Source organism: Dasypus novemcinctus, chromosome 16, assembly GCF_030445035.2.
Source record: "Dasypus novemcinctus isolate mDasNov1 chromosome 16, mDasNov1.1.hap2, whole genome shotgun sequence".
Taxonomy (NCBI): domain Eukaryota; kingdom Metazoa; phylum Chordata; class Mammalia; order Cingulata; family Dasypodidae; genus Dasypus; species Dasypus novemcinctus.
Window position 1 is genome coordinate 6,924,943 of NC_080688.1, and position 20,676 is coordinate 6,945,618.

Consider the following 20,676-nt stretch of genomic DNA (forward strand, 5'->3'; position numbering starts at 1 on the left):
TAAAAATGATCTTTCTCAGACAGTGGTTCTTTAAGATCTTTGTTCCCTGGTTCCCTCTGCCAGTCAGGTGAAAACCATGGATCCCTTAGTAATTCCCCACTATACTGTGTATTGTTTAATCACACATCATTTAAACAGACTCTATCAGAAAAGGTGTCAATGCTGAGTCTGGATCTATCTCTGAGTCTCTCCACTATACCTCAGCTAAACCCTCTCAAGGAAGAAAGGGAAAAGCTGTACATGGAATCAACCTTGCAGACATAGTTTAAGAGATGGGGATTAATTTAATATTTATTTATCATTTTTTAATTTATTATTTATTTATAAGATACATAAATTACATAAATGTTATATTAAAAATATAGGGGATTTCCATAATTCTGGCTCCCCACACCTCCCACATTTTCCCACATTAACAATTTCCTTCATTAGTGTGGTACCTTCTTTGCAATTGATGGACACATTTTGGAACATTGCCACTAGGCCTTGATTATAGTTTACATCACAGATTATGCTCTCTCCCCCACAATTCTGTAGGTTATGGGAAGATAGAAAATGTCTGCATTTGTCATTGCAATGTCATTCAGGACAATTCCCAAGCCCTGAAAATGCCCACATATTAAACTTGTTTTTCCTGCTCCCTGCCCCCAAAACTCCAGTGACCACTGCCTCCACAAAAATGATATAATTTATTCCATTGTTAAAATCACAACAAGTCTATAGAATACTAGTAAGTCTACTTTAATCCATAGTTCATTCCCCAGTCCTGAGGATTCTGAGCTGGTGATGCCCACTCCACCTCTAGCTGGGAGGAGGCTTCAAATCCATACAGCTGATGGAAGGGACTAGCTCACAGTTGTAGACTTTCTTGGTTCTTTGGTATGGTGGTTTTCCATCTCCCTGTTATGTTTCCTGGGTGAGTCCAATTAATTGGAGAGTAGGTATTTCAAATCTGTTGAGATTCAAGACCCAGCAGGCACATGTACAGCCCAAAGATTTAGATCTCTTGGACATACACCTATCAATTCTAGTACTAATAAAAGGGACATTAGTGTCATGTGTAGGGAAACAGCAAATGAGTACAACTCTTCCACACTGGGGAGCGTAAGTTCCAAAGTATGGCCACTGGCAAGGCACAAACTCCTGAGATATCTACCCTGAATTTAGTGTCTGGGTGTCTCTAGAGCCCCAATATTTGGGGCAGTATTTACTTTGACTGTCAATGACATCCTGCTGAGACATGCTTAATTGTAATCTCCCGAATGACCTCTTAAAAGACTTTCAAGTCTCTTAGCCATATAAACTTATTATTATTTACCTTTTCCTGTGTTGGTCAAGGACTTTTTTTTTTTTTTTTTTTTTGGTTGTTTAAGGTTTTTATTTCATAATCATAAATTTAACTCTGCAATCCAGCTATACCTGGAAGGAAGGGGAGGATGACTGGAACCCGAAGAACTGCAGCAACAGCACAAAGATGATAGGATACTGAGAGCAGCCCAGGGGTGGTAGGCGCTCTCCTGAGCTACAGAAGGAATGGTCTGGTGGGTAAGACAGAAGCCAAATCAATTAGACTTGTCCACAGTCAGCAATGGTGATCTTCTTGCTGGTCTTGCCGTTCCTGGACCCAAAGCGCTCCATGGCTTCCACAATATTCATGCCCTCTTTCACCTTGCCGAAGACCACGTGCTTGCCATCCAACCACTCAGTCTTAGCAGTGCAGATGAAAAACTGGGAACCATTTGTGTTGGGTCCGGCATTGGCCATGGACAAGATGCCAGGTCCTGTGTGCTTCAGGATGAAGTTCTCATCATCAAACTTCTCCCCGTATATGGACTTGCCACCAGTGCCATTATGGCGTGTGAAGTCACCACCCTGGCACATAAACCCGGGAATAGTTCTGTGAAAGCAGGAACCCTTATAACCAAATCCTTTCTCCCCAGTGCTCAGGGCACGGAAATTTTCTGCTGTCTTTGGAACTTTGTCTGCAAACAGCTCGAGACAGATGCGGCCCAGGGGCTCGTCGTCGACGGCGATGTCGAAGAACACGATGGGGTTGACCATGGCTGCGCAAAGGACTGCGGTGGCGACGGCGTCTGCCGGTCAAGGACTTTTTTTCAGTTGCATTCCTTTTTGCTGCTTGGTAGTTATCCCTCATTGTCAGGAAGGCTTATCCCCAGGAGTCATGTCCCATGCTGGGGGGAAGAGAATGCATGTATAGGTTGAGCTTGGCTTAAAGAGAGGCCACATTTGAGCAACATGGAGGCTCCTAGGAGGTAACTCTTAGGTACCCTATAATGCTAGATTGTTTCAATTTGAAGAATAAAGGTTCTTAAGCAGTCATCACTATTAAGGGCCCTTCAATGGGCCATTCTCCTTCACTAGCCATTGCCCCTGTTACTTGGAGAGTCTTGCTGTTCTATTAGAGAAGGTGACAGAGCTCCCTGGAATAGGAATTTGATATTATTTCAGTAATTGTGTGAATCTCAACCCACTATGACAATGCACCATGAATGTTTGAGCACATTTATATTCCCTGTACATATTCCCTAGTGAAATTCCTCCCACATATCCCCCATCACTGACAGTCCACACCAATTATCTTATCTTGTCACAGTTGTAATACTTCTGTGATCCAAAACTCTTAAAAAATAAAGCAATAAATAACCAAATACTATTAATTAGAAAATGAAATGCTAGTGATAGTTCTAAAAATAATAATATACCAAAACATTTCAAAAAATAAATGCAAAAAATATTCAGCTTAATGAAAAATAATGAAAAATATATTTTTACAATATTTTTGACATTTTGTCTATCTTCATTTTAATATCTGTTGTCCTGTATGTACAGTGACATTTTCTTACCATTATTCATCCAGTGTCTTGCTGTTATCTTTTTGTCTTGAAAGTAGTTTCAGTTTTTAGAAAAGCCATGAGCCAAATACAGGAAACTACAATATGCCCAACATCCTCCCCCTTTCCCTGTTCCCCTATTAATAACTTTTATACGTGGATGATATATTTGTTAAAACTGATGCACATGTATTGAAACATAGCTACTAACAATGATTAATGGTTTACATTATGGTTTACATCTTGCACCATATACTTTAAACAAACTTGATGAAATTTAACATAGCCTGTATCCATCATGTCAAGAGAATGTAGAACACTTTTATCATTCCCCAAATGCTCTCTGCTCCATCCATTCTACTCATCACTCTCCATTCCCTTGAGACACACTGAAACCACCAGAGTTCACTCCTTGAAGGACAAGATTAATAGTTACCTGAAACAGTACTGAAGGCTTGACACACTTGTCTTTCCTCTCCTATTAGACACAACCCATGCTCTTGAGAGACTCCCATCCCTCTATTTCAAAACATAGCAAACCTTCCCAGGATGGGAGTCCAACAGCTTCTTGCTCATAATGTAGGTTTCCACAAACTGATACAACACATTATGACAATATGAACACCTATACTCGACCCAGGTGTACACTGTCCTGAATATCCCCCACATCCAACTCCCTATTGCAGTAACCCTACCTTGCTATATTGCCAAAAGAGCATTCCCAACATGTAGTTTCAACCAGGTACCCACCAGTCACCAGTGTTCACTTCCTTCCTTCCTCAACCCTCCCACCAGCCCCAAGGACAGTCCACCCCACCCTCCCCACCCTAACAACCTTAAAAACTTGCACTGTCCTACCCAATAATACACTGCACTATGGTCATGCCCCTCCATTGCAAAACTACACACTTCCAACTTTCATAGATACTGCCCATATGGATATTGGCCCACAACTTTCTCCTCCCTTTCTATTTCCTATAAACCTGTCTTTCAGACTCTTGTTCAATGAGATTGCTCAGTTGTTTAATTCATATCAGTGAGGTCATGTAATATTTGTCTTTCAGTACCTGGTTTGCTTCACTCAACATCACATTCGCAAAAGTCATCCATGTTTTTTCATGTGTTAATACTGTATTCCTTCAAACAGCTAATATTCCATTGTATGCATATACCATCATTTTTTTTTAGCTTTTATTTATTTATTTATTTATCTCCTCCCCACCCCTCCCACCCCGATTGTTCTCTGTGTCTATTTGCTGCATGTTCTGTTGTCCACTTCTGTTGATGTCAGTGGCACGGGAATCTGTGTCTTTTTTTGTTACATCATCTTGCTGCGTCAGCTCTCTGTGTGTGCAGCGCCATTCCTGGGCAGGCTGAAATTTATTTCATGCTGTGCGGCTCTCCTTACAGGGTGCACTCCTTGCCCGTGGGGCTCCCCTACACGGGGGACACCCCTGCAAGCACGGCACTCCTTGTGCGCATCAGCACTGCGCATGGGCCAGCTCCACACAGGTCAAGGAGACCCGGGGTTTGAAAGGTGGACCTCCCATGTGGTAGACAGATGCCCTAACCACTGGGCCAAGTCCACTTCCCCACCATAATTTTTTTTATCCATTCATCTGTTGAAGGGTATTTGGGTTGATTCCAACTTTTAAAAATAGTGAATCATGCTTTTATGAACATTGGTGTGCTTATATGTGATTATGACCTTGTTTTCAATTCCTCTGGGTATATACACAGCCATAGAAATACTGGATCATATGGCAGTTCTATATTTAGTTTTCCGAGGAACCACCAAGCTGTCCTCCACAGTGATTGCACCATTCTACATTCTCACCAGCAGTGGATGAGAGTTCTTAATTTCACAACATGCTCTCCGACCCTTGTAGTCCTCTGGGTTTTTTTAAGTCACAAGTATAACAAGGGTAAGATGATATCTCATTGTAGTTTTGATTTTCACTTTCCTATTACCTAGTGATGTTGAGCATATTTTCATAAACTTTTTACCATTTGTATTTCTTCTTTGGAGAAGTTTCTTTTCAAATCAGTTCCCCATTTTTTTAATTTGTTTTTTTTTTTTCTCTTTCTATTTTTGCAGTGTAGGATTTCTTTATACATGCTGGATCTTAGTTTCCTATCAGATATATGGTTATCATATGTTTTCTCAAATTGAGTATGTTGCTTATTCACTTTCTTGAAAAACACATTTGAGGTGCAAAACCTTTAATTTTGAGGAGATCCCATTCACCTATTTTGTCTTTCATTGTTTGTGCTTTGGGTGTAAATTTCATGAAACCATTTCCTAATAAAGATCCTTCTCAATGTTTTCTTCAAATGTCTTTATGCTCATGGGTCTTATATTTAGATCTTTGATCTATCTTGAATGAATTTTTGTGTAAGGTAAGGGGTGATTTTCCTCTCACATTCTTTTGGATATGAATATTCTGTTCTCCAAGCACTATTTTTTGAAAAGGCCATTCTCTCCCAGTTGAAAGGGCTTGGTATCCCTTTCAAATATCAGGTGACTATAAATGCAAAGACCTATATTAGAACTCTCAATTTGATTTTGTTGGTCAGTTTATCTATCTTTGTGCCAATACTTTGGAATTTTGACCACTGTAGCTTTGTAGTATGTTTTACAGTCAGGTGGTATGATTCCTGCAATTTTCTTTTTCTTTTTCAATATGACTTTGACTATTTTGGACCACTTTCCCTTCCAAATAAATTTCATATTTTATCCAACTCAGTACAAAATGTGGTGGTGATTTTTAATTGGGATTGCATTAAATTTGTAGATCAGTTTGGGTAGGATAGACCTCTTAATGATATTTAGTCTTCATACCCATGAACAGGGAATATTCTCCCATGTATTTAAGTCTTCTTTGATTTTTGTTAGTAGTGCTGTGCAGTTTTCTGCATACAAGTCATTTACATCTTTAGTTAAATTTATTCCTAGGTATTTGATTTTTTAAAAAATTGTTATTGTAACTGGGATATTTTATTTTATTTTTTTATTTTTGTCTTTATTTGTTTTTTATAATGTTACATTAAAAAAATATGAGGACCCCATATACCCCCACCCCCCTCATTCCACTCCTCCACCCAAGCAACAGCCTCCTCCATCATGAGACATTCATTGCATTTGGTGAATACATCTCTGAGCACCGCTGCACCTCATGGTCAATGGTCCACATTATGGCCCACACTCTCCCACAGTCCATCCAGTGGGCCATGGAAGGACATGCAATGTCCAGTAACTGTCCCTGCAGCACCACCCAGGACAACTTCAACCCCCGAAAATGCCCTCACATCACATCTCTTCCACCCACTCCCTACCCCCAGCAGCCACCATGGACACATTCTCCATACCAATGCTACATTTTCTTCAATTACTAATCACGATAGTTGATGACTAGAATATCAGTAAGTCCACTCTAATCCATACTCTATTCCTCCATCCTGTGGACCTTAGAATGGTTGTGTCCACTCCACATTTATATCAAGAGGGGGCTTAGATTCCACCTGGATCCTGGATGCAATCCTCCTGCTTTCAGTTGTAGGCACTCTTGGCTCCCTGGTGTGGGTGGCTGACATTCTTCAACTCCATGTTAGCTGAGTGGGGTAAGTCCAATAAACCAGAAGGTAGGAGTTGCAAGTCTGTTGTGGCTCAGGGCCTGGCTATCACATGGTCAGTCCAGAGATTCAGGTCCCCTGGGTATACATTAAACCCCAGCACCAACTATAGTTCCAGTAAAAGTAACAAGGGAGGCTTGTGGACACAGATCACATCTGAGTCCAGCTCCATCACACAGAAACCCAAACTCCAAAGTAGGGCCAACTGACATGGCACTGAACACCATTTGCCATGACCATAGAACCTGTGGGTCTCTGTAGCCCACAGAAGAACCAATGCCTGGGGTTGTATCTACTTTATCTGTCTCTAGGACTCTGCTCAGGTGTGCATAGTGGCAACCCCTCTGATAACTTCCCGGCTCTTTTTGGAGACTCATAGCCATATAAACTCATTTGTCCTTTCCATTTCCCCCTTGATTCAGGTCAAAAAATATTTTCAACTCCTGGTATTATATGTAGACTGAGATATTCTGTTGGTCCAAGTTGACCCTTTTATTCAAGGTCATTTTCTAGTTACATCATCAGCTGGTACTTGGTAGTAACCCTCAGCACCAGGAAGGTCATCTCCGGGAGTCATGTCTCATGCTGGGGGGAAGGCAATGCATTTACATGCTGAGTTTGGCTTTGAGACTGGCCACATTTGAGCAAAATGGAGGTTCTCAGGAGGTAACTTTTAGACACCCTGCAGCTCTAGGCCTTGTTCTTATTTCAGGTGCACAGGCTTACAAGCATAGTCATTAGTATCAAAGGCAGAATATTTTTTATTTCCTCCTCAAATTACTCATCATTGTTGTACAGAAATTTTACTGGTTTTTACACATTGATCTTATAACCTGTGACTTTACTGAACTCATTTATAGTTTTAGAAACTTTTTTGTAGGTTTTTCAGGACTTTCTATGCATAGGATCATGTCATCTGTAAATAGTGAAATTTTTAATTCTTTCTTTCCAATTTGGATGACTTGTATATCTTTTTCTTGCCTAAGTTCTCAAGCAAGTATTTCTAACAAATGTTAAATAGGAGCAATGAAAATGGGCATCCTTGTCTTATTCCTGATCTTGGAGGGAAAGCTTTAAGTATTTCACCATTGAATATGATGTTAGCTGCAGGTTTATCATCTATACCTTTTAATATGTTGAGGAAGTACCCTTCTATTCTTATGTTGTGTAATGATTTTATCAAGAAAGTCTGCTGTATTCTGTCAAATGCTTTTTCTACATTTATAGAGATGATAATGTGTTTCTTCTTCTTTTGATATGTTTATGTGGTGTGTTATTTGATTTGTTATTTTTTATGGTGAACCCTCATTGCATACCAGGGAAGAAAACCACTTGGTCATGTTTTATAAACCACTTGATGTGTTGTTGTATGTGATTAGCAAGTATTTTGTTGAGAATTATAGCATATAGATTACTTAGATTGGCCTATAGTTGTCCCTTCTTGTGGCATATTTGTTTGGCTTTTGTATTAGGGTGATGTTGGCAGCATAGCATGAGTTAAATAAATTTCCCTCACTTCTAATAATATTTTTAGAAGAGTTCAAGCAGGATTGGTGTTAGTTTTTTCTGGAATGTTTAGTAGAATTCACCTCTGAAGCAGTCTAGTTCTGTGCTCTTCTTAGTTGGGAGGTTTTGGATGACTGATTCTACCTCATTTGTTGTGATTGGTCTGCTGAGTTTATCCACTTTTTCTTTAATCAATATAGGCTGCTTGTGTATTTCTAGGAATTTTTCCATTTTCTTTAAGGCATCCATCCTGTTGGCATATACTTTTTCCAAAGTGTCCCCTTATGATATTTTTCATTTCTGTGCGTTCAGTGGTGATATACTCTTCCTCATTTCATATTTTGCAGTTTTATATCTTCTCTCTTTTTTCTTTGTTAGTCTAGCTAAGGATTTGTCATTTTTTAAAAATTTCCTTGAAGAATGAGCTTTTGGTTTTATTTTTTTCTAGACCTTTCTTATTTTTAATTTCATTTAATTCTGTTCTAATCCTTATTATTTCCTTCTTTTTTTCTTCCTTTGAGTTTAGTTTGCTGTTCTTTTTCTAACTCCACCAAATGTGCACTTAGGTTTTGATTTTAGCTTTTTCTTTTTTTAATATAGGCTTTCATGGCTATGAATTTCAATCTCAGTACAGCTTTTCCTGCATTCCATACATTTTGATATTTTGTGTTGTCATTTTCATTCATTTCAAGGTAGTTGCTGATTTCTCTTGACATTTCCTCCTTGACACCATAAACTTCCACATTTTTGTGACTAATCTGATTCTCTGTCCATTACTGATTTCTAGTTTCATTTCATTGTAGTAAAAAAAATTACTTTGTGTTCTTTTATTTCAAAATTTCTGAATTATTTGAGAATTATTCTGTGCACTAGCATGTTGTCAGTCCTAGAGAAAGATCCATGTGCACTTGAGAAGAATGTATCCCACTCTATTTTACTCTAATGTTCTCTTTATGTCTATGATACTATGGTCCTCTAATGTATTATTCAAAGTCTTTCTTTCTTTCTTGATTCTCTTTCAAGATGTTCTGTCTAATGGTGATAATGTTGTATTAAAGTCCTCCAGTATAATTGTAGAGGCATCTATTTTTCCACCTAGTTTTTCTAGTGTATGGCTCATATATTTTGAGGCATCCTGGTTAGTTTCATGAATGTTTAGGATTGTTTGTTCTTCCTGATAGATTACCCCTTTTATTAATATATCATACTCATCTTTGTCTCTTACAATAGCTGAATTTAAAGTATACTTTGATATTAGTTTATCTACTCCCACTATTTTTGATTATTGCTTTTTTGTAAAATTGTTTTCCAAATATTCACTTTCAGTCTCCTTGAATCCTTGTTCTAAGGTGGGTTTCATGTAGACAGCATAGAGATAGCTCATATTTCCTTATTCATTCTGCCAATCTGTGTCCCTTGTCTGTGAGTTTAGTTCCTTACATTTAATGTTAATACTGTAAAGAATTACTTATCTTACCCATGTTTTGTTTGGGTTTATGTATGCTATATGTTGTTTTTACTTCCCTTGTTATTTTTCAGTTGTTCTTACATCCTCCTCGAAATCTGTCTCTCCTGTTGCTTCTTTTGGCCTGCATAACTCCCTTTAGTATTTCTTAAAGTACAGGTTACTTACGGCTGTACTCTATTAATTTCTGTTTATCTCTGAAGTTTTTGAATGCTCCATCACATCTGAATGCCAGCTTGCTGGATAAAGAATTATTGCCCAGAAGTTTTTCTTTCTTTTAGCACCTTAACTATGTCATACCACTGCCTTCTTGCCTGCATGGTTTCAGATGAGAAAACTTGACTTAATCTTATTGAGCTTCCCTTGTATGTAAAGGTTCTCTTGCTGCTTTCACTATTCTTTTTGTCTTGAGCATTGGTCTATTTGACAAGTATATATCTTAGAATCAGTGTATTGAGATTTATACTATTTGGAGTCCACCACATTTCTGGAAATGTATATCCATCTCCTCAGTAGGGTTGTGAAGTTTTCAGCCATTATATCCGCCAACACTCTTTGTGCCCTCTTTCCCTTATTTTCTCCCCCTGGGTTACCTATAATGTGTATATTTGTGCATTTTGTGTTGTCCTTCAAATCTCTAAGTCCTTGATTGCTTTTTTCTATCTTTTTATTTATTGGTACTGCTATGTTCGATTTCAGATATACTATCTTTCACATTGTTGATTCTTTCCTCTGCCTGCCCATATCTGCTGTTATGTGCTTTCAGGGTATTTTTTTATTTCTGGATTGTGCCATTTTGTCACTCATGATCACCATTGCACCTTTAATCTTTTTATGTATCTTATAATTTCTCCAGTATGTTCTCATAGTGTCGTCTTAATATCCTTAATCTCTTCCTTCACTTTGTTTAGTTTATTTATGATATTTGTTTGTTCACCTCATTAATTTTTTGATGTTTTTCATCTCCTCCTGGTTTTTTGTTTGCTCACTGGAGGGCCATATCTTCCTGTTTCTTAGTATGGCTTGTAATTTTTTTAGTGTTTAAGCATTGTTTATTTTGATGGGCTTATTCAGTTGATTAGCTTCTCTCTCTAAACTATGGTTTTATTTTGTTGATTTTGAGAGTGGTAAGGTTTCAATTTGACATTTCACTCCTTTCATTCTATTTCCTGTTTTCTATGTTCCCTTGAAAAAATTAGGACCAGAGAAAAAGAAAGAAATAGGAAGAGAATAATAGTAATAATAATAGTAAAATTTAGAAGAGGAACCATACAATAACTAGGAAGTTGAATAATTAACGAGTTAGAATTACAGTGGAATAAGTTTAGAAAAGTGGAATAGAAACAATGAAACATGAAAAAAGTTAGAGAAAATGTATATATATATATATAATGTATTAAAGGACCAGAATGATGAGAAGAGAGAAAAGAAAAAAGAAAAGAGAGAAAAATAAGTTAAAATGTAAATAAATGGAAAACAGAAAAAAGGTGAAAGGAAAAAAACTAGAAAAATTGATGACCAAAAAAAAAGGGGAGGGGGGAATGAAACAAAAGCAAAAGAAAACAAAAGTGTAAAGATGACAGAGAGAATAGAAATTGCATAAAGAAAATTGGTAAATAAAAGGAAGAAAAGAAAAAAGCAAACTGAGAAAAATGGAAGGGAAAACACAGCAACCAAGAAACAAGACAACAGCAACTCATTTTAAAAAGAGAAAGAGGAAAAAAAGATCAAGTAAACAAAAATAAACATGGGAAAACAACCTTAGCTCTTAAACCCCTAATGATCTTCTCAGACTGCTGCTATTAATCAATCCATTACCCTACAACCTCCCTTCTACAGGTTTTTAACTGGGATTTTATGAGAAAATAAGAAAAACAAAAAGGAAAGTTTTTTTTTTTTCTAAATAAGATATCCAACAAAAGTTTATTCAAAGAGAATGTCAATATGTTCCCTGTCTTAAACTTAAAACTGGATGTCTGATAACCTGGTGGATAACTTCTCTAAGAAGAACTGGGAAATGAACCAGGAACCTAATTTATGCTCGACAGGAATTCTTCCACAGAACTAACCTGTCTCCTTAGGCTAGTTTCCCTTTCAAAAGGCTATCTGCCTCTTTTCCCTTGGGCAGCTTGGATTCCCGGCAATTCACTGATGTCCTGCTGATCAGTTGCCTGTCTGTCTCTGCTTCCTCTCTGATGTAATTCCTCTCCTTATCTAGGCACCTGAGCATGACAACCTGCCTGAGGAGCTACTGCTCTTATTCCTGTTAAACTGAGGACACTTCTAATATAATTCCTCTCTTTATCTAGGCACCTGAGCATGACAACCTGCCTAAGGAGCTACTGCTCTTATTCCTGTTAAACTGAGGACACTTCCAATATTCAAGAGGGGCTTGACTGGCTAAATTTATTGCAAAGAAATCTCTCTGCACCCTCCCAGACTCCTCTTCCTCCCAGAGACATTGCCGTCATGGCACTCTGTTCAGAGCATGGAGCCAGAAATTCCATCTAGGCTGTTTGTCCTGAGGGTAGGGTATAAGTGCCATTTCCAGCTACAGTTTCAAGAAACTCATGATATTCCTTCTGCCTCTTCATCCCCTTAGCACACTACTGAATGTCCCATTTTAAATATATCCAAAGGAGCTGACAGAGAAGAAGACCCGTTCTCTCTCAAACACAATTCACCAGGAGTTTTACCCTTACTTAATATCTGGAATAGAAGACAGAGCCCTTCCTGATAGCCAGGAGTTTCAACAACTCACAGCTTATTGTTTTGGGCTCTCCATCCCTCCATACCCCACTCTCCTGGGAGTTGTGAAACTGTGTCCTGGTCTGCTGTAAACCAAAGAAGGCCACCAAGTCATCCCAAGGGTATTTCTCCACCATTTTAGTGAGAGCTGAGCCCAATCTCCCCCAGCCATTGGTCATGTTCCCACTATAATAACCTATTTAGATCTTTAGCATTTAGAATAATCTTTTCCCTTAGTCAAGATAAAGTTTCAGTCTCTGTGTCCACACATGCTCAGAACCAAGGATGTTCATAAATATTTTCTTCTGGGTTTTGGTGGGATTGTAGTGAAGAAAAGAGTAATAAAATTTATGTGCATGTGTATATGTGTGCTTTGAATGGTGTCATTGATATTGTAGGAAAAGGATATCTACTCTAACATTTTTTATAATGAAATCAGAATAAGGAAGCAGAAAATTTTGAGCCAGTTAAACACACTGCCATAAGTTCAACATGTACTCTACACTGACTTTGTACAAATTACTCAACATCTATGATTGAATTCCCTGCATTTTCATAAAGATGAGAATTATAGTTCTAGGGAATTTGTAGGTAAAATAAGTTGACTGAATAAACCATCTCACAGGTGTCCAATAAATATTAGTTACCTGGGAAGCTGGAGTCAATTGTATCCTGTTGAGTCTCCTGCAGGGCCAATTTTCTGAAAATTGAGTCTGTGGGAAGCTCTTAACTTAATGCTTATTCAGTGTATCTTTATGAAGTTCTTGTCCTTGTGTCTATCTGTTTTATCAAAGTCTTCATGTTTCCCTTGAGACACACAAGGTATTTGGGTAACATATGGATTTTGGAAAAAGAGATAACCCTGCATTGTCTTGTATTAGGTATTACAGCATCCATTTGTCTCTTTTGCTTCAGTCAATGGAGATGAAATTTCCTCTGACATAAGGTACACACAAATCCCAGGGCTAACTCTGTGGTATCTGAAAACTTGGGTCACCCCAACATTGACCCATTGTGGAATGCTATAAAGTCCTATAGCTTACAACACTTTGGAAAGAACAAAGATCATTTTAAATTTTGGGTACATTAGGGAAGTTCTAAGCAGAAGAATAACCATGTCAATTTTATTATTTTCCAGGAAAAATCCTGAGCCCCCAGGCTAAATATTTCCAGTGTGATGGTTTAAATGACTTTTGGTGTCATGGTCCTGAAGGTTGTGTTCTTGTTGCAGTTGGGAGATAATATTATGGGAAACAGTTTCCTGCTCTACATTTTCTGGTTGTCCTTTCTCATTGGGCACAGACTGAAGCCTACAGACATTACCCTCAGCCAATTAGCTGTAACCAATCCTTTTGTTCTTCTCTGCAAGGAGACACATCCAATAATGCTGATTAGAGACTGTCTCATCCCCTAGAAAATACTGCATGTGAATTAATGAATGACTTCCCCATGGTGTCCAATGATATTTCTCTGTGAACTAGAGGTTAATAAATTGCATTCAGGCAGCTATAGTCAGTCCCTGGAAGGAGATTTGGGCCATCATCAAAAGCAGGATATTAAAGAATGTGGGTCTCCCTGCCTCCTTTGCTGAATCTTCAATCTGGAAATCAGCACCATCTTTCCTGTTAAAATAAGAGTCTCTTTGAACAATAACAGTGGTTCTGTGATAAGAAATTACATTTTTTCCAATGCAAATACTCCAAGACTGTAATATCTAAGATCTCAGTGTTCTTTCTGGGTGCTGGATTAATGATTGCATGGTCTCAGCTTGCATCAACATTGTGTGTTTCCGGTGTATAGTCACAGAGTTTTAATGTGATAAATATCACCCACATAATCTTGCTCATGAAAGTCAAACTCATTCCTGTTTATTTTTTTAGCTCTACGTATGTATTTTATAAGATACCTCATCTTGTGTACCTACTTGTGACTGCAGCATATCCTCAAGATTTTTGGTGCAATTTTTCCATTTACCAGCTACTTAGTGCTGATTTAGCTGCAGGAATGTCTTACCTGATCACTGATATATGGCTGGGAAGGTCTTTTCTCTCACATGAATATCTTCCTTCTTTCCTCTAATGGGCAGTTTATGAAAACTTCCTTTAAGGCTATGGGCAAATACAGATGCTTAACTCCAGTGCCTTGTCATGAGGACTTCACAAACATATCAAGACAGACCCTCAAAGCAGTAAATACAGAACATTTTAAAGCATTTTAAATTATATATGAGAAAATAATAAGTTATCTTCCTTATTTTAATACTGATGTTTTGTCTTGATCATAACTCTTTAAGGCTATGCAATTTTATGCATTCATTTTAACCATTTTAAGTTTCAGTATTCTTTTATGGCATAGAAATTTAGTAAAAATAAGAGACGATATTTTAAAATAGTGCCTGGGTATCAATATCTACTAAGTAATTATAATTTCTATAACTGATTATCAAAATATTATTATTGAATATAATATTTTTCAATAAAGATGACATTCAAGACTATTGTAACTACATTTCATTTAAGGTAATTCTTAATTTATTATTAATAAAAAATGACATAATTTATATTAATATTCAATCTAACAAATATTCCGATACAGATTCTATATAGAGTGTCTATGTTTAGCTTAACTGTGTCATATCTATGGTATTTATTACCATTTTCCATGTGAATTATATGAGTCCAGTAGCATTCTCAATGGGATGCTTGCACCTACACCCCAAGTTCAGTTGGTAGGTAAAGGAAGGAAAATTTTACATATTCTGAAACTTTTGTATTTTGAAATAATTTTAAAAATACATGACAATTGCAAAAATATTACAAAACCAAAAATGAACTCCTACATATACTACAAGAGAAAATATTTTAAACTCAATGTGTTATGATATAGCTACTATTCTCTACAAAAACAGAGACCTACCCAAAATATTGTACTGAGTTTAAGACAAAATAAACATAACTAAATTCCATTTAACTCCCTTTAAATGGAATAATATATATTATTAATGGAATTAAATATTGTGATGTTTATGAATCAATATCTAGTATATGTTAATTGCATAGAAAATACTCCTATCCCTCTCTCAATTATCAGGAAGTCCACTGAAGGACCTTATATTAGACTACAGCAAGGGGCTGTTAGATGATTATATTGTACCTATACAGACATGACTCAAATGAATCCTTGTTAATATTATACTTGTAGAAGTATTATCTTTAAATGTATTATTTCCTTGGTAACCAGTGGAAATATTTGTTCCAGGGAAGAGAAGAACAAAGCAATCCTGAATCAAAACAATACTTTGGCTTTCTAAAATAACATTTAAAGAGCTATTCAGAGATAATATTTCTGAAAGTCAAGGATTCTTTGATGGTATTGTTTGAGTTTGAAGTAAATTATTGAGTGAGGTCTTAAATATTGACTTTGATTTGCCTTGATTTGAGTAGTTTCACAAAGTTGGAGAAATGATCTATAAACTGAAATCAGCAATGGAAATAACGAAGTAACTTGCTGCTTTTATGAGTGTATTGGAACCAGGGGTTCAAATGCTCCCTTAAATTATTTTCCATTCCTTTGTACAATGTATCATTACAAAACATTTAACTATTTTTTTCCAAAATAAAATTCTTTGGAAAAGTAAAAAGAAAATCACTCTAATGCATTCCTCAGTAAAACAGGCAAAACTGGTGAAAACTTTATACTAAATATAAACAAAACTTTGAAAAACTTTGAAGGTTTCTGAAAATTGTCCTCACTGCACAGAGCAATTGAAGAAAGATTTATTCAAAATCCTTTTAAGAAGAGTGAGGTTCTGTACCAATTCAACCATGGCCCTAATAATTTCATGAAGTGCCAGTCCAGGTTGGTATGGGTAGGAAGATGGTGCCCACTCACCTTCCAAGCCCCAGTCAAAGAATATGGTCCATGTACCAGAAGCTAATTTCTAGTTCATTGCATGCAAGAGCCCAAAGGCTTCCTTCTTCCACTCACTCAGCCCTAATTCACAAGACTCAACTTCCACCCCTGCTGCAGTAAGGTGATGATACTGAGGCCCCAAATTATTTCACTCCATTTCAAACACTGATGGAGATTTCCACCCACACTCAACACCTTACCTGTAAAACATAGCTGTCACTTGAGAAAATGGGTAAGTATCCCAGACTCATCTCCAGAGATGTGGCAAAGAGATTTTGCCCAGGAGAATGGTAAATGGACAGACATTTCTAAACACGCCCTGAAGAAAGTGACATTATTTAGAATGGTGTGGAGAAGATTAAGACTAAGGGTATTGTTGATAATATTGGAGATTTCAGTTATGCAAATCATAAAAATAATAGAGATTATTAATAACAAAAGGCAGACAGAAAGCATGAATAAAAATATTGAAAAGAACCTCAGAAATAGGATACATCTTTAAGGATCGTGTATAATGGAAGAACAAGAAGAAGAGTGTGCAGATAAAAAGAGCAGGAAAATTGTCTTAATAAATAATACTGAAAATATTTGAAATTTGATGAATAGCATCAATTGACACATTGGAAAATCTCAAATTAACTTAAAGTAGTATAAATGCATAGATATCAGACTGAGACACATTCAACATCTTGAAAGCTATGAAAGAAAAATGACTCATCCTCTTAAAATATAAACCAGTTAATTCACAGCTAACTTCTCATAAGAAAATTAGAGACAGGAAGGTAGTAGCAAGGACATATGCAAACTACTGTAATAAAAACTAACAATCAAATATCTTATACACAGCAAAACCGTCCTAAGAAAAGAAGGTGAAACTGAGTTATTCTCGAATAAATGAATAAAAACAAAGACACAATAACCAACATATATTGAAATCCCCTCCTGCAGAATTCTGCTATATTATCTGTTAGGATTGCAAGAATACTCAAAGTAAAATAGCAGTATCTAGAGAAGGAAAACAGACCATTTTAGCAGCCCTTGATATTGATGACTGTACTAATGAATCTTTCCTTAAGAAATTGAAACTTAGCCTAATATTTTTTATTGCCTGATAATAATCTCCTGAAAGCCTTCTTGTTGCTCAAGTGTGGTGTCTTCCTAAGACAACCTCAGCATAGAAATGCATTACATCCACCAAGTGTATGACATGACTGCCAGGGATAAGCTTCCCTGACACTGACAGATTATTATCAAGAGCAGACTAGTGATTCATCTGGATAAAGACCATGACCAAAATGGGGAAATATTAAATACAAATGAGTTTTTATGGCTAAGAAATTTCAAAGTGACTTGGGAGATCTATCCAGAGTTTTGACTTATGCATGTCTTGACAGAATATCATTGACTGCCACAGTAAACAATGCCTCAAACAGTGGGGCTCTTGTGGACTTTAGAGATACCTATACATTATAAGCAGGGCAGAAAATCTCAGAAATTTGGCACCCTATAAGGTGGGCTTTACTTTGGAGCATATGCTTCTCAATGTATTAAAGTTAGACTCACTTATAATTTCTCTACATATGGCTCTTTTAAATCAATTTTATTGAAATATATTCATTAACCATATAATTCATCTAAAATATATAGTCAATGGCATTTGGAATAATCACATATTTGTACATTTATCACTTCAATCAATATTAGGGCCTTTTCATTACACACACACACACACAAAATGGAAAAAAATAAACTAATGAGTACCAAAAAAAACAACAACAAAACAGAGTCACCTCTTTGTACCTCTCCTGCCATACATGACAGCTAATAAATTTCCATCTATGTAAACACACTACCTTCTTTCCCAGCATGAAACATGACTCTGGGGATGAGAATCCCTAGCAAAGAGAGATTATTACCAAGCAACAAATACCAATGTATCTGGAAAAAGACCTTGACCAAAAGGGGAAAATATTAAAATACATCTGAGAAGTTATGAACATCTAAGCATGATGTCTTTGACTGCCACAGTAAACAGTGCCTCAAATAGTAAGGCTAATGAGGGCTCTAGAGACATGGAGACAATATCAATAGGGCATACAAGCTCAGTAATTCTGCACCCAGGGTAACAGAGTTAGACTCATTCATAGTTTCTCTGCATATGGCTCTTCTGCCTCTTTTATTGATCCTATAATTAGCACTATACTTGCTAAATATATGTCCCAGAGACTTAAATCTTTGGTTGATACATGTGCCCACTGAGCCCTGAATCTCAGCAGAGTTGCCACACCTACACTCCAGATCCTTGGACTCATCCAGGACAACTAAGAAGAATATTATGATTGACAATGCCCACCCCAAGGAACAGAGAGTGTCTGCAACTGCAAGCAAGGTAGTTCTATCCATCTGCTCCATGGTATCTAAGCCACCTCTCAATCAGAAATAGAGTAGACATCACCATCCCCAAATCCTCAAGAACCTGGAAAGAACAATGGACTAAATTAGAATTATTATTCTATTATAGACATATTCTTTTTCCTGCAATGGAAAAAATGTATCATTGTTATAAAGGCATTGGCTACCAGATGTTCTAAGGGGAGGGAGAGGGAAGAATAGGTAATATATGGGAATTTTGGGGGGATAATGAGTTTGTTCTACATGACATTCCAATGATGGATACAGGCTAGTATATATTTTGTTATAACCTACAAAATTGTGTGGGACAGACTGTAAATTATAATATAACCTATAGTCCACAGTTAGTAGCAAGTTCTTCAATATGTGTTTATCAATTGTAACAAATGTGCCACACTAATGAAGGATGTGGTTAATGTGGGAAAGTGTGGAAGCGGGAGGGGTGGGACATACGGGATTCCCCAATATTTTTATATAACAACTGTGTAATCTAAAGTGTCTTTGAAAATAAAAAATTAAGAAAGAGTATCAGCAATGGTAATTATGCAAATGAAAGTATAGTATTGATATAAATACATATACCATCTACATTCTTCTCAAACTGATCACAAAACCAGTTGTTCAAAACTAAGTTATATTGTATTGTTGGGACTGTAACATATAGAAATGTAACATTTGACTGAAACAGTGAACAAAGGTTGGTAGGGAAAAAAACTCTATGGGAATAAGGATATCACAGCATAAGTTAAAGTGAATCCATGAAAACAAATGAATAAAGCTAGAAATGCTAAATAAGAAGGCTGATATAACAATATCTATGAATATACATGTGGTCTTCTTAATTTGCTCAGCTCATTTAAATCACACAAAAGTATATGAAGAAATAATAAAGTATTGTTTAATTTGTGACATAAATATTTAATATGTATAGCGATAATAACAAAAAAGGAAAAGAAAAATTATCTGTATAGGAATATGCTAACTTTAACTCAAATAATGAAGTAAAATTTTTAAAATCTGGGCAGATTTTTATATTTTAATATTTGTTAACTCAAAATTCATCTACTAAATCACAAAGAAAATAACTTTACAAAATTTAAATATCACTAAATAAATAAATTTATAATACTAGAAAATATTCACTTAGTATAAATAAAAGCAGTGAAGAACAGAGGATAAAAAATATGAAACATATAAAAAGGGAAATGCCAGACACTTATTAAACTATATAAATAATATTAACAGTTAAAGATTTAAACAATCCAAAGATAGAGATTAAAGACAGGAAAATAATACAAGATCCTTTTACATGCTCTCCAAAGGAGAAAATACAAATTGGTTGAAAGTAAAAGGTTGCAAAAATATGCCATGTAGGCATCAAACATTAAAAATAGAAGAAAATTCTCAAATCAATAGTGAGCCTTCCACATTACGCACATGTGTTAGTCAGCAAAAGGGGTGCTGATGCAAAATACCAGAAGTGTGTTGATTTTTATAAAATGTATTTATTTGGTGTAGAAGCATTAAATTACCAGCCATAGAGCATAAGTTACTTTCCTCACCAAAGTCTGTTACCACATATTGGAGCAAGGTGACTGCTGACATTGGCCAAGAGTTCAGGCTTTCTGGATTCATGTCATATCAGGGCTCATTTCTCTTTGGGCTCAGTTGCTGTGCTCTTTTTACAAGATCAGTTGCAGACTATCAGGCAAACAGCTCTCTCTCTCTTCCCAGGGTTTCTGTCCTGTGTAAGGAACCATTTCTATTCCTCTGTTTTCTTCTCCTGTGAGTTTATTTCCCAGTCTCCATATCAAAACACCAAACTCCCTTGTCTGTGGTGCAGTTTCTCTGAGTCTCCACCCACCAAGGAGGCAGGGACTCAATGTCTCACTGATATTGATTAATCAAAGCATTAATCACTATTTAATCATGTAAAATTGAAAATTCTGAATCCAAAATATTCTGATATGCTAGAGGGACTGACCAGTTTACAACCATAATCTAATTTCTATTTTTGGAATCCATGAACAGTATCAAACTGCCACAGCACTGTTTAAGGAAGTGTTAAATAAAGCTACAAAAGCAAAATAAATGATATGGATTATTATAATGCTGAAGATAATGAAATGGAGACTATAAAACAGTATA

At 36.4% G+C, this 20,676-nt stretch overlaps 1 pseudogene; it reads right to left on the reverse strand.

Annotated features, from left to right (window-relative positions):
- Positions 1–1,341: 1,341 nt before the first annotated feature.
- On the reverse strand, positions 1,342–2,091 carry LOC101423917 (peptidyl-prolyl cis-trans isomerase A pseudogene; annotated as a pseudogene).
- Positions 2,092–20,676: the final 18,585 nt, after the last annotated feature.